Source organism: Ptychodera flava, unplaced genomic scaffold (assembly GCF_041260155.1).
Source record: "Ptychodera flava strain L36383 unplaced genomic scaffold, AS_Pfla_20210202 Scaffold_33__1_contigs__length_2856901_pilon, whole genome shotgun sequence".
Lineage (NCBI taxonomy): Eukaryota > Metazoa > Hemichordata > Enteropneusta > Ptychoderidae > Ptychodera > Ptychodera flava.
The window spans coordinates 1,550,331-1,566,800 of record NW_027248355.1 but is presented as its reverse complement, the minus strand read 5'-3'; the positions used below and the strand labels follow the sequence as shown (position 1 = coordinate 1,566,800).

The following is a 16,470-nucleotide window of genomic DNA, read 5'->3' as shown; positions in this document are numbered from 1 at the left end:
TGTAGCGCGCCATATACCCGGTTTGACACGGACGTTCATACAGACCACGGAACGGAACAGATGCAGAGATGCTTCTTGCTGCAGCGGGCATTGCTCTGCGAGCTGTAGATTTCTGTAGTTTGGGTTGTTGTCTTTGTACTCCTGTCGGGCCTCTTGAAATGAAAGCTCTCGTCCTTGCTAGCGATGTCGAAAACTAGAGCCCGGTCGTTGATAGCTCTGCATGGCAGGGCTGTGTGTTACCGGCGTTACACGGCCTCCCACTAGTGGTGGGAGGCCGTGAGGCTGCAGAGCTAGGTCGTTGATAGTCTGTTGGCGTAAACATGCGTACATGCGTACGTCTAGCTCTATGGCTCGAGCGATAACAGTAGCCGAGCCCCATTCAACTGATTCAAGAAAATCATGAGCAAATGTTATCTCAATCCAGCGTGCAATTATTGTTCAATATTTAGCAGATATTTAACTTAGATTAATTGACCTTTTATTGCGTGTTACATTTGGTTAGTTGGTATGCTTGTGACAGATCAGCCGCCATTTTAACAAGCGGCAATATCGCAAACATTACAGTCAACCCGTAACATGTGCGGCGTTCTTGGATTTGTTTACAACAGAGGGGGACCCCCTCAGGAGGATGCGCAGCGCGACGACCACTGCGCTTTAATAATAATAATAATAATATTTGGTTCTTATATAGCGCACATATCCACAAGTACATGTGATCAAGGCGCTTTTACAATTATTATTACCCCTGGTCACTGGACCTTATATAATACCACTCAACTCCCTGGGGAGCAAACAACAGCTCACATGTGCAGCCAATAAGCGCAGCAGAGCTAAACGCACACATAACAACCACTGTCCTACCAGGTACCCATCACTCCTGGGTGGGGAGAAACAATGAGGAATAAAGTGCCTTGCTCAAGGACACAACACCACGGCCATGCCGGGGCTCGAACTCGCCATTTATTCGTATATTGCAACAAACTGTGAACAGTATACAAGTTTAATACGAAGCTGTACTCACTTCAAGTTTTCCCTAATCTGCTCACAAAATCCTTTCTAAGATGATAAATTCGGCATATGAGACGTGTAAGGAAGGGCATGGATAATTCTTGAAGATGAACTGACTGGCACATCTACTATTAAACGTAAATTCACTGTCTAAATCCACATTGCATTCGTACGTAGAGGCCGTTATTCTGCAGATTTACCTCCAGGAGTTGCGCGAGGTCTAATTTGACCGGACTTTTGGTGGGCCTCGTAACTTTCATGAAGGGCTGTGAGTATTTTTCGGAGTTGAAAAATTACTCTCTTTACACACTCAAGCCTATGTTTCACATTTAATACGGTACTTCACACAAATATTAGCATCCTTCAAATTATGGAAACCCGGATTGACATCTTTATAATTAAACTGTTTAATGTGAAATTTTACCACAACCACCCAGTGAAGTGGAATGGCCCAAAAGCGGAATAATATCAACAAGTGAAACGGTTACCATCACTCCTTCGTAGCCAACTTTCTACATATGAGTACAGCGCGAATAATGAATAAGCAAGGGCATATTTCTATCGATTTCGTATCAAATATCGGAATGCCGCCGGGGAAATGATCATAACCAATGTATGCATGAATGATAAAGAGGTTATTATACATTATCATACATGCTATGCCTGTATTGCCATTCTTCTATTGTTCAGACGGTACTAATATGAGCCCATATTTTAACTAGTGAAAATACGAATTATATTTTCACTGTAACCGAACTACTTACAGCGACGCGGACGCGTGACCTTCTCTGTATGCATGACCTTCGTTGGTATATGTACATATAAAACAGCTGAGCGAATAAGACAAATGCCAATCCAAAACATCATTTATGATTATGGTCAAAATTCTGTTGTTTGCAGTCACTTCATGGGCATTGCCCTTAGGCACAAGTACAGTTGTACCAAAAACATACAAACAAACGTATTGAAAATTTGTATAATTTGCTGACACCTGTCAATTCACGGCCGGTCCCGTGGCGGTGCACGGTGCAGTGTTTTCGTGTCGTCTACGCTGCTGAATATTTACACCATGGAAGTATCATTACACGTAAAGATATCGGTTGACAGAGCATCATGATAGAATCGGTTTACGACAAGTTTCCTGTGATGAGCCTTAAGTATCTGGGCGGTGAATTACATCGTTTACAGTCGTAAATGAGCCACGAAAATCCAACCGCACTGAAAATACTCGCGACAGACAAGGTTGAAGGTGCACATATTTCAGATTTGTACCTGTCAGTTCACAGGTCATGATCGTGTCTGGTGGACCGATGCGGTGCGGGTTTCAGATACAATGTGCCATCTAGGGAAAGTCAAACTTTCGCTTCGGTTGTTAAAGGAAGTTTAGTTCTGCTTAGGCAAGCCAGGAAGGAAAATATACGAGCAGACGACGGAAATACTTTTGAAATGTACTTTTATTCGTACAGCAACAAAATCACGAACGAGTTACGACACTTAGCTTACAGTGTACTCACTTCATGTTTTCACTAATCCGCTTACTGAGATGGTAAATTCGGCATATTTGACGTCTGGGAACATGTATAATTCTTCGAGATAAACTGACTGGTACGGGTTTTTAATCCACTGTATGTGCATTCATAGATGTCGCAGAGCTGCATGCTCAGTGCTCTCTGCTGTTCATACTCGATAAGAGTTTGAGCGTGGCGCGAGTATTTTGACCCGATTTTGGCGGCCTCATAACTTTCACCCAGGGATGAGGTTATGTATTAAAACACGAAAACACACCCATTTTGTGGACTCCCGCCTATGTTTTACATCCACCGTCATTTTAAACTAAAAATAAATCTTCTTCAAATTGTGAAAACCTGTGTCGACATCATAATATTTAAATTGTTTGCTTTAAAAGTGCTCCATAAACCCTCCTTTGCAGTGGAATGGCCAAATAGCGGAATAATATCAAGAAGTGATACGGTTGTCATCACTCCTTAGCAACCAACTTTTTATAAGTACAGCCTGGAGGAAGCAAGGTCGATTTCAAGTTGATTTCGTTGCTAATTTCGGAGCGTCTGTAGGAAAACAGTCATAACCAAAGCATGCATGTATGATAAAGGGGTTATTACACGAAGTTAGGGCGATACCGCGTCGTATTCTCGTGATGTGTCCGTATTTTGACTCGTTGCTGCGCAACTCGTCAAAATACGGACACATCACTCGAATACGACGCGGTATCGCCCAAACTTCGTGTAATAACCCCTAATAATGTGTCCGCATTTTGGACACATCACTCGAATACAACGCGATATCGACCAAACTGCATGTCTGTGTTTTCCGGCCATACGTAAAGCTCCGTTGTTTGTCCTTAGGTGAAGGTTAAAATGCAAGCTTCACTGAACCCTAATCCCAGGTAGACTTGATTTAAGATTTGGCAATAACCCTGTTCCAAGCTTTGGACACAATCCTTATCTCAAGATTTGCAAACAAGATTGGATTAATCTTTATCCACAACAAGCTTGGCCGAAGAGCATTGGCAAACCTTCACCCAAGCTTAGAGTACCGCCAAGCTTGGACTAAGGTACTGCACAATCGCGTGTATAGATCTGCACCTGCAGTGGCTTCAAGGGGGCTCACGCCCAGCGCTTCTACGCTCATAGCAGCGGCACTCCACTCGACGTGGCATGGCCGGCGGGGGGACCTCACTGCCACCTTATACAGAATATGTTTCTGTACACTGGATCGTACCTTTAATAGTGGCACTGAGTTAGACTACATGCATGTGCATTTTAAAAATCAGTGTTTCCACTTAGTGGCACAGCGATCGGCAAGACATACGAAATGACCTGTTCAAGTGCATTTATTTCTTTCGCGTTTCAGTCCCTGATGTCGTCCAGGTGTCACTCTAGTTGGACTTGATCGGGGTTAACTAACAGGTCGCATTCAACTTGAACATCCCATGCAAAGTTGTGAAGTGACAATATTGACCCCTATATAGTGTGCCCTCTAGTGGTTGAAAAGTGCGAGCTCATAAAATAATAAAGAAAGGTCATAACATACTAACGTTACGCCATAACACCATGACCAAACCAAATAAAATAATGATTACACACATAATACATAGCATTTCCTGTTAAATAATATTGTAAATACATAATATTATTATTTTCATACAAGATAATGCTATATGCACATAAAGTCATAGTAATTGCACAATAAATATAAATGTAAAATATTCACACATACTCAAAAAGAAGTAGTAGTTTGTGCACTCAATCGGGACTCAAAACACAAGTACAGTGAATCACTTCGTAGGGCAACAGAGTGTAAGGTCAACACAGATTATGGTAGCAGACAATAGATGGCGCATAACTCAACTTGACAGACAAACAACATGTCCTTCTCAACACTCGCTCCACGTGTATAGATTTAAATACGCGTTGTGTGGAACGTGTCGGTTTCTTTGAACTCGAGGTAAGATTCCCGCGCACACGCTATTTCCATGAGATGAGCACGATAATTTCCCTCGCGTTTACCGCGGTAATGGTTAAGTTTTCCGATTCCGGTAGGGTATAAGGCCCTGGACTTCATCCATGGGGACTAAAAACTGTGTCACTGAATCCTTTTTGCAATATGAATATGATGAGAAACTAAATTTTTATTTTACTTGGCCTTATACATGGGATTCTATAGACAGCTGACTTATACATGGTAGTCTATGGTGGTGTAAACTAAAAAGTCCTCTAACATGGCCAAATTTGATCGCATTGTGAAACAAATCGACGTGCATCTGTATGGGGTAGGGTACTATCCTTGTGCAAAGTTTGAAAGAAATTGACCAGGGCATGTCTGAGATATCTGCGTGAACAGACGGACGGATGCACACACGGACGCACGCACGCACACACGGACATGACCAAACCTATAAGTCCCCCCCGACGGTGTCCGTGGGGACTAATTAGACAGACCACAAAGTCAATGAGCAACATATAGCTGAAAGACTATTTTTCACATTGCCATTTAAGCCATTTTTATGAGAAGAGGGACATGTATATGTATATGGAGAAAAAAGCAGAAGACATATTTGTAAATTGTTTGTTAAGTGACAATCATATATGCATCTCTTGAATTTTGTGGTTATAAGGTATAACAGTAGTGTAATAATGAGGTTAGAATAAATTAGTAAAGCTAAGTTGACAGTAATTAAGATACAAAATTATACACTAAGCTGAGGAAATCTGAATGAAATAAATGTGAAAAGTAGCAAAGTCATGGTCATCTTTTGTCTAATACCTTGTGTAAGTTCATGAACTTTACATAAATCTTGCTATAGATTTGTTGCTAATGGGCAATAACTGTGTTTCAGATCATTTGAGAGCAATCCATTCGTGGCAGGTTTAAATTGTAATTCCCTTACCAAATCAAGAGACCCAAATGTACACATGATGTGTACATCAGTCACCCATGATGTGTACATTTAGCAAATCATGTACTCTTGATGTATACATCAAAAGTACATGGTTTTGACCGATGTGCATAATAGTTGATTATGTAATACGGTAATACATGAAAAGCACATCAAACAATAATGTACATCTGATGTATTCATCAAATGTAAATATTTTTAGTCTTTTAACATTTGTGCTTTGGTAGGCAGTTGATGTGTATTCAATGTACCCGTGGACATTTAAAGCACATCTTTCTGGCTGTAACGTTGCATAAAATTGATGTACATTTGATGTACACATAAAACATACATAATATTACTATGCTTGTCCGTCACATTTTAATTGGCCACGCTGAATGATGTGACTGACTGCAAATACACAGTAATGGTTGGTTTACATGCCTGTGAATATGAATAAAAATATTAACAACTCACAGTATTGTAAACACCATAACTTTACATCTAAAATGTAAATTGTGATTTATACAAAGATTATAATCATCACAAAAACTGGAGCACTTGTGGGCTAATGTTAGATACTTTTTTCAATAAATGCCAGATTTTGCAGCTTTACTCCATGCCTGACAGTGCGACGCATATTGCACTACTCACTGACATACAACAAAGCATGTCATTGTTCAGTGAATACAACATTTGTGTAATACAAGTGTTGGGGCCCCAATGTCTTGTATTTTGATGGTTTCCTTAGGTTCGTTGATAATGTTATTTTATGTTGTTTTGACTGAAACTTTATATGAGTTTTGCAGACATTTGATATTGTATATAAACATCATATATACAAACTTGGATTTCAAGTTTCTGTTATCAAACAACTGATGTAGATATATTAAATGCATGTATCCAGTATGTAGTTTTGGTATGTATTTTCAATAATTTACAAAGATGCAGAAAGAAACTTTCCTCAGAGTGTAAATTTTGTGGTGATACCCAAACCTTTGATCATCTTTTGAATGGCTGCAAGACTATATAATGCTTGAACAGAATAGATACACTTGAAAAAATATTTCTTTTAATATATCTTTGAAACTTGACAATATGCTTTGTACATCGTCTATTTATGTCGATTTGCTAAGTCATACAGAGGGTGCCTTTCTGTGCAATGTTTTATGCCATGATGGAATATGGTTGACAATGATCAATGTCACTGCTGTTTCACAACTCTGCCTGAATTCTTCACTGAAAAACATTCCATAATGAGTGTTAGGAAATAAAGTGCAATTTGAAAGGTAAAAATGTTTAAAAAGTAACATTACCATGGCTTTAATGTTCATTAAAAATAACATACAACTTCTATTGCTTCAAGAGTCACCATCTTTAGGTGCTGACACATTATAGTCAGTAACTTGCTACACCTTAATTATGTCTATATGCTGTTCAGCTTCATATATCTGCTATGTTGCTCAAGGAAATAAGCACGGTAAAAATGTTCAGTTCTGCCACTGTTATCACATTCTTCAACTGTCTTGGTCGCATAATAAACATGGGTTTTCAATTCACTTAAAAGAAAATGCATGTTTCACCGGGGTGTGAATGGGTTTCCAAACTGTATGATGGAACCTGAAATAAATCAATAAAAACATGTAAATGAAAAGGCATAGGCTAACTGCACAAAGTTATGTCTGTAGAAACAATGGTATGATGATCTGAGAGACAGTGATGGAAAATAAATACACCCTCTCTATATGATCTTGGCAGCAAATACCTCTACTGTGATTTCAATTTTCATTTGCAGTATGACATCATTCACAGTCATGCTTATTTTATTTACTCTTTAGAATTTAACACACGCTGTTACAGATAAGATATTCAATGAAAAAATTACCCTGCTAAATAGAGAAATGTATATATATCATCATAACTATGTTTAAAAAAATTACAAAAGTGAAACCCCTTAATGAAACTCTGAACGTTTCAAAGTATAAGAACGTTTGTGTTGGTATGATGACTGAAAAAGAAATTAGTTTACTTGCGCAATGTTATGCCAATTGACACAATTCTGAAGTAATTTTAAGACATCCTTGAGAATACGCGTGTACCAAATTTCAAATCATTTTGACAAACAGTCTATGAAAGGTTCAAAAAGAAGGAAAATACAAAGGGCGCTGCTATTGAAGTATCAATTATTTGACACACATTTCGTCAATGAAAGAGGAGCTTCGAATAATACATGAAATACTTCATAACCATGCACTGTTTTCTCCAGGATTTTTCTATGTATTGATAATAAAGTTTAAACGTATCAGATAGAAAAGAGACAAAAGAAAGAATTGGAAACTTCATACATGCTTCAATTGCTGGTAGATGATGGCACTTATCATAAACATGATCACATTGACTGACATTTGGAATCAAAACATTAACTTGCGTACGCAGCATGATTTTTATTTCCAACCATGAATCGTAAAATTATTACTCACCACTCTAGCATCCTTTAGTATAAGCCATGAGTACGATGCTAACAGCCTCAGTGTGAATCGAGTCTGGAGTTCGTGAGATCGTGTTGTAATTGGACTAGTGGTACTGAGCTCTCCGTAGTGAGTTACATCCCGATGTGCTTGCCTGTTCTCAGCTGCAATAATTGTTGACAGCCCATGGTCTGCGCTCGCCGGCTTTTTCTGTCATTTCTGTTCCAATTGCTGTGAAGCGCCGGTGGTGCAGCTAGCTGTTCTCAAACACTTCTGAGCTGCATTGCAATTTTGACGGTTCCCAACGGTGGACTGCTATCTGCTATCGATGTCAAGGTCTGACCAACAGCGTTCAGTACGCGGTGTTTACATGTTCATTACGAGGCGATCAAGATCGCACGTCGGGTCAATCGTATCCAGAACACTTGTTTATGCTTGCTGGGCCGCCGTAAAGCTCGAGTAGCACTTTCAGAATCCCTAATTGACAAATTCCGTATGCCGACTTGAGGTTCATCATGAACTAGCAAAGTGTAAAAGTTTCAAAGTGTAACAGTAATCTCTAAATTCTCCGCCGCTGCCTTCTGCACAGCTGGTCCAACTCAGAAGCGAAGGTCATAGGAAATGACGCAATTACGGTAAAAGGGTACATTCCACTATGGGTCGCTCGATGCTCAAAGGGGCTGAAATGACCTGTCATATTCCACATTTTCATGAGGTTGACCCCTGAGAACAACTTACTTTTCTGTGATAGTAGATAAATCATCTGCTTATAACAGGGTGAAAGTTGCTTTTGTTTTTGTTTTCATGGATCGCCAGCGATGCAATGAATGTCGCAACGGGCATCAACCCCCGGAGCAGAGCTTACTGTTTCGCGACCGATCGTCGTTTCCCGCTCTTTTGAAATGTTAAACAGCGAGACCTTGCGCTGCAGGATAAAGTGGCATGAATGACTGTACGAAAGGATAGCTCAATATGAGCCGTTTAATTTCTCTTAGAAGACAATGTTTTTGTTCAAAAGATAGCTGAAATCGACTTCTTTAGTCAAGACGTCCAAGTTATTCATATGAAAAGTGAAGTCGTACCGGCGGCACTGTGGTATAGCCCTGCGTACCGTGCCGTGTGTTTCGGGTGTTACACAGCCCCGGTGGGCGCCGTGTTAACGCCCGAAACACACAGCACGGTACGCAGGGCTACACTGTGGTAAAGATGGAAAACCGCTGTCGATGTCAAGAACATACCCCAAATTGAATTGGACGGACTACGCGGTCATGACATATTTCAGTTATGCAGGTAAGCTCATCAAATACATAGGTGAGTTGAAATTTAGTGTATTTGAAAAAAAAATATTTGTCATACTAACGGGTTGTCATTACCGATGTCTCCAGGTTTGTTTATTCATTGGTTGCATTTTTTTTTGGGGGGGGGATCGCGGTTGTCGGATCATGAATGTGCAATACATACAGTATGTATTTGTTGTTTCTCAGATAACTCTTTCATGGGTCCTCAGCGTCATTATTTTTTTCATCAGGGCAACAATTTAAATGCAATGATGTTCCAGTATTCATCATCATTTGTGAAAAATTCAAGACTACATTTCGTTTACTAAAATGTTTTAATTTCATTCTTTTTTTTTGTAGTTCTTTGTATTGTGTATATTGCACTTCTAGTACATTTTTGCATGTACTCGGACCATTGAGTTAAAAAAAACTGAAAGTAGCATTAGACTACTGGAACACTGTCTGTCAACATTTGTATTTTTTGTAGTTGACATTATTGAGATTGAATTATCTTTGAATCTTTTGAATTATCTTTCTTTCTTCTTTCTATCATTCTTAGGGTATGGAAAACTGAACAACAGAACAGGCAGCTCTCTAGATCACTAGATCTCTAGAACAGGACATTTTAAGTGTGAAGTTGCAAACAGGATCAGTAGTGTGTGAGGATTGACATTTCATAAATATAAGTTTAGCTGAAGTCGTGATTTTTCTATTATATTTATTAAATATCTAGTCTACTATAAATTAGGTGTCTGCAAGCTGAACATCAGAGATCTTTGTCTTGCGTTTTGTTCATGATGTAGAGGTAAGTCTTAGATTTTATAAAACAGAGCACTCAGTCCTTTAACTCAAAAAAGTGTCCTTTGATAGTTATTCTGGCGAGTTTTAGGGCATAGGTTGCCTTGGAAGTAAAACAAGTTACAGCCTGTGCAGTACAATAAAAAAATAATTCCTTCTGAAAAGCCAAGCATATTGTGATGTATACAGTCATCCTGACAACTTTATTAATGTAATCAATAAAAGAATAACAACAAAATTAAAATTTGCTGTTTTTATTGCATTTATTAGACATACATATTGTGATTTTCATTACAAATGTCTGTGATGCAAACTCATGTGTATGTCTTGGTGATCGTCAATTGTGTTTGCATGGTAATATCCAACACAGGGTTTAAGCCAACTGAGACATCGGTTGAACCATTTTTTCATAGAAATATTTCCAACATTCTTGATTAACAAAGTGGCAAAAATTGAAAGCTGAATCAAAATTGATAAATATACATATGATGGTAACATTTCGTTATTGTGAAATTGTTGGAAAATTATCCTTTCGTAATGATTTAGTACCGCAAATGTTTGCCATTGCACTAGGGCTAATAAATCACTGTGTGATGTATGTATGATGTTGGTTTTGATGTACACATCATGTGTGTGTATTTTGTTTGGAATCCATACATGATGTATGTATGATGTTGGTTTTGATGTACACATCATGTACACATTTGGTTCCAAATCTATACTACATTATGTATACATCCATATATCATGGATGTACCTTTGATGTGTATATCCTCACACTATTATGTGTCTTTGATTTACAATCATGGTGTTTCTTATGTATACATGTTTTATTGATGTACACATCATGTGTGTTTGATGTTTCTTTGATGTATGGTAATTTCGGTAAGGGATACTTCTATTTAAAGGAGAGAAACTTCTCAAATATTTTTTTTCCCCTGTAATTTCCTGTGAGAACACATGGACATGCTTAGGACTCTGTGCTGGTGCTACCTTGATAACTAACCTACAACTTGTAACGGCATTGTCTAACCTGTTCACCCCAATTTCCTGTAGACAGGTCCACACTCACCATTGATAACAATGGGTTTGGGCCATACCATGGTAGTGAAAGACTGTAACATGTGAGGTCGTGGATACTTAATCTCAGGAATGTCAAAGTCTGTATATTGACTCAAGGATGTTTACATAACAAATGCTTAGGGTCATCTCAAAAGTGAGAATCTAAACTATGAAATATGTTTTTTTTTATTGCTTTTGATACCCAAAAGAGCATAGAAATCTCTTATACTTTGAATCAGCCATCCTGCATATTTCTAACATTCATCAAAACCTCATTTCTGTTCCACAACTCATAAAACAGTCCACAATGAAGGATTGGTGTACATTCCAAAACTACATATATGAAGACCCCTAAAATCAATTAGTTAAAAAGGGGGTTAGAAATTTCCCAAAACTATATAACCTCCGCTCCGTTTGGCTCCATTTTTCGGAATCAGAACCTTGGAACCAGTCTATGTATCGGTATCAAATATCAACGCAGTCTGTTCAGCAGTTTTTGACTTTTTGTCGTTTACGGAAATGGACGACATCAAACACCGGTTGAAACCACCTCTATATCACAACTTCCAGTTGTGATAAAAAAGAAATACACAGCGGTTTTTGTGCTTTGTATGAAGGTAAATAATGATGTAAAAATAAAGTCCAGTGGTGAAAAATTACCACAAAAAAGGGACTTTGACTTAAACGTACTCTTCAATGTTAACTTGATGAGTGACAGTGAGTGGCAAGACCGCATGCAATGAAAGTCATGAGCAAGCTTTGGTGTCAACGGGTCCAGTCTTTGAATTTTCAATGAACACTGACTTAATTTTCAGGTCAATAAGCCAAAAATTACTTGTCCGTGGCAACCAACCTCTCTGTTTGAGAATTTTCCCATTCTAAAATGACTGTCAAGAAGCAATTGGAGCGAGTTTGACATCGAGAAATTCAGCTTTCAAGACACATTGAAAACCACTGACGCCTTAGGTTGTTGGTTTAAATTCTATTTAGTTTGCGCATGCATAAAAAGACCACCTAGGTTCTTAGGAAAACTTAGGATACTGGTATAGTGCAATGGTAATCCAAACTTCATAGGGCTTGTGTACCGGTATGATATAAGCGCAGTAAAAACATGACAAAGAAGTACATAATTTTTCAGAAGCTTCAAAACATTCCTTTATAGCTACAGATCCTTTTCCTTCAGTATAGATAAGTTAAATTTTTAACTGCAAAAATACCTTGAAGATACAATTAAAATGGCTGTTATTATTTGTACATTAAGCCCCAAGAAAGTAAACATACAAACATATGAACTGTTAGAATTTTTTCTATGAATATGAAAGCCCACTTGCTGTAAAATCTTCAAATTTGTTGACCTAAACAAGGCTTCCTATTTTCTCTGGTTTTCTTTAAATTCTACCCATTTACAGAATATAGTCTTTTACAGCTTTACAAAACATTCTTTAGTGAAAAATTGGACAAGCAAATTTACATTTTAACTATTATTTTGATTTCCCACCATACTACAAGGAAAATAAAACATTTTTGTCCCAGTTGTAAACATTCAACACTATGCATTACATTGGACTACTCTGTTGTTTCTGTGAATATTCAAATGCACTTACACAAGTGTATGAGGAGAGTGTACGTTAGCGGACAGTTGAATTGGGCCAAGTTAATGATTGTGTCTTTGTAGCGTTTCTTATGACATCTACGGTACGTTACGTTTGAAACATTAACAACACACAACAGTTATGTTCGTTCAAAACAACATTAACACGACTAATAAACATAAACAACAATACAAACAACAACAACAACAACAACAACCAGATGTCTGGGTACCCTGTGGGTGTACACTGTTTTTGCTATATTTGCATGGGTTTGCCATTTTACGTTTGTGCACACATTTATTATTTTTCTTTTTCAAAATTGCACATGCAGTCTCACTGGGCAGTTAACAATACTTGTATTACAACCCCTCAAAGAGCATATTCCCCAAACTTGCTTTAGTAGTAAGTTTTTATTGACCTCCAGGACAAAATAAGAATTTTACACCCCATTTTATTCATTTATCTACATGGAGCGAAGGAAAAATTAACCATCCATGTAACTAAAGTGTGACCCTGACCTATATATGAACTCACGCGCAGCAGTGCATTGTCCTGAACTAAGCGGGGAAATTCCCTGCTGAGTCAGGTCCTGGACTTGCGCAATACACTAGCTATGACTCACCCCCACTATCAAAACAGAACGACATTCTATTCTCTCTCTCATTTGTTAGATAGATTCTGACTGAGCCGTACCGGAGCCGGTCTGCTCTTCAACCCGTACCGGAACAGTTCCGAAGGTGCGGGTCTCGTTTCTGGATGTGAATTTTATCTGCTGGCTGGTCCCTTTTCACTATGTTTGGAGTCGTCGGAACGAGATTTTCCCCTACCGGAACACTGTTGCGCAATACCCCTATCGGAACGTTTTCAGGCAGGGACTTTCCAGTAGGGAATTTCGCAATACCGCTTTCGCAATACCGGACTTCAGTTGCTTAGCAACTTGTGATGTCATGTTCAATGTCTGTCATTCTACAGTTTTCAGAAAATTTTCTACAGAATTTTTTCTGAACCTAACTTTCATATCCATTCAATCCATAATATCGTAGATATCGCTCCAGCGGCGGACTAAATCCTTCTTGTTTTTGTATTTCTAGCGCCTGATGAAATATGTTCTGAATAAGTTCTGACCCCGGAGCCTCTGTTGTTGCACCTTTTTCTTGTATTTGTGTAAGCAGCTGTTTATATTGAACGTAATAATGTTTATACTTCTCTCTTCTTTTGATACACCAGTTTTCCCTTGTATCACATCAATAACGACACCAGGTATAGGAGTTAAGGCTAACAGTACCGGAACTGTTGGAATTGCTGCTATTACAGCAGAGCTTACAAGAATTCCCTTAGTAATATTAAGAGCCATATCAATTCGACCCATTAATTTATAACTTCGTCGATATGCAGCACTTGTTCTTTCTATGTAATCAGCCAATTGTTCAACGCTTTCAACAACTGAGATGTGCATTTTTACTGTATATGTAAGGGATGATAAAAAATAATTGTAGTAATATAGAAAGACAATATGGCAGAAGGAGGAGAAGATATACCACTCCAGGATTTCGATGATGCAAATTTGAATGATGACGATGTTACTGCTGAAACATCTTTTACCGATGATACTTTTACAAACCCCGATCCTTCAGTGGATAGTCCACAGGTGGATATTTTAATTAAACAGAGAAGAGAACTTACAAAAGATAAGGCTGAAGGACTCTTAGACAAATATAGGATTACTAATCCGAATGCACGAACCGAATTGATTTTAAATGCTAAGATTATTGGTGGTGAACTGTATTATAAAGAAATCAGAGTAACAACAGATAAAGGAAGTAGATTTTTAGAGAAATCCACATTAAAAAAGTTGAAAGGAGGTTCTGAATTTGTAAATAAAGTATACAGATGGAGTGGAGTCGAATATCACTCAAGCGCAGAGCCCGAAAATGTGAGTCATACATCACATTCTAAAGATGTGATAGCTGATAAAATACCGGCTGAGGAGATGACACCAAAAGACATGGGTGTATACAAAGATGAACTGACAGAGTTACGGAAAGATGCTTCCGGTAATGCAGACAAAATACAAGCTTTTGAAAATAAAATCGAACAATGGAACAATCTAAACCCTGAATATAGAGCTTTTGTTGATGAATTAAAGATGGCAAATATGCGTCTTGATGAGCTTTACAGTGAAAGAGATAAAATAAGGCTAGAGAAAAGAGAAGTTGAAAAACAGTTAAAGGAAATTCCTGAAGATCACACCCAAGGAAAAGAAAAAGCCAAGAAACTACTAGCTGAACTCATAACAAGAGAAGCTAAAATTGTTGAACGAATTGAAGTACAACTTGATATGATCAGTGGAGCACATGAAAGACTGGCTACGACTAGGTCTCTTCGTGATGTAATTTCTGATCCAGAATTATCACTGAGACTGAAGCTGACAGAATTATTTAAACGAAATGGTATTACAATAGCGGCATTACTTACTGCCCTTGGAATGACAATATCAACAATTGCCCTGGCTGTAACTAGAGGAGGAGGGGGAGGAGGGGGAGCAGGAACTGGAGCAAACGCAGGAGGTTCAGGTCCGCCCAAAGTATATACAAAAGCGAAAGAAATTGTAAAGCAATTTGGTGAATGGTTAAAAACATTGGCCGCAAAAAGTGCTGCTGCAATACCAGGTTTAATCGGCTCCCTTGTCAGTTTTCTATTAAAAACAGCAGGATCGGTGGTTGGATTTGTTGGAGAACAGCTATGGATATTTTAACTGGATTAACATTAGTCATTATAAATAAAATTATGTACTAATATATGACACCCCTACGGCATCGACATGTTTGGTGAAAAGAATATTGCAAAGTTTCTTTCTAAAAATAAAGACCTGTTTGGTTTCTCTGTCGAATTGGAATGGTGCAAACTTCGGCGGGTAAATCGCCATATCCTTCGAGCAAATCCAGGTGTCCGACTAAAGGATGATAATCTTTATCATAACATATTAGCTTTCGTGAAGGAATGTCAAAAGACTAACTTCTTTAAGCGACTAGAATTCATAAACGTCTTTCAGGAGATTGACAATGATGAAATGGAAGTCCAACATCTCCAAGAATATTGGGTTCTTCGATTGATTCGCGACACAGGCAATCGATTTATCTTTCAGGCAGACGGAAATTATTTTATGATTTATTTCTTTTTTTCTTCTACTATATACATTACACGAAAAATGGGGTACGATAGAACATTATTACCGAATTTCACCAACCGAATACCGCAGGGAACGAAGTCAGAAAGTAAACTCATCATGTGATTGCTCATAATCCAAGTGAGGCAGATCCAGGCCAGACACTTGTCATACGATGTCCGAAGTTAGAAAGCGGAGTAGTAGTACTAGTTCCAGATACTTTCGACCTGGTTTTTGATCTCGAAGTAATGGAGGTGGAGATACCCGTGTAGTACAAAATGTTGCAAAAAATTTGGTGGAGCGTATGGTTCTAAAATTCGAGGGCAGGAACTTCTCAATTTGAATAAATATAACCTTTTTGAATGTTATCGCGATCTCTTCAAACACAGAAAGGAGAGAGCAAATATGGCACTGTACGGAATTCAGAACGAAAATCTATGTAAATTGAGAAGTGGCGCAGCCAATGCAAATGACGATAGGTCTTCAAAATTGGGCGATCTTTTACTTTTTGACGCGTATAAAACAAAATATGCTATTCGTTTGACTCATCCCCTCATAACAGGCCATGGGGTTGCATATCCAAAAGAGTTAGGGAGTCATATTGAATGGGAAATTACATTGGCACCAGTCTTACAAGTAATTGTCAATACCGTTAGTACTAATAACCCCAATTATAAATTAAAAAACATTCAAATGGAATACG

The 16,470-nt window shown here is 38.3% G+C and overlaps 1 long non-coding RNA gene across 1 annotated transcript; it reads right to left on the bottom strand.

Moving 5' to 3' along the window:
• Positions 1–6,703: 6,703 nt before the first annotated feature.
• LOC139127577 (uncharacterized) lies at positions 6,704–8,231 on the bottom strand. The gene is made up of 2 exons (XR_011551053.1): positions 7,885–8,231; positions 6,704–7,024 (listed from the first exon to the last, which is right to left on the bottom strand). It is a non-coding gene; the product is annotated as an uncharacterized lncRNA (long non-coding RNA).
• Positions 8,232–16,470: the final 8,239 nt, after the last annotated feature.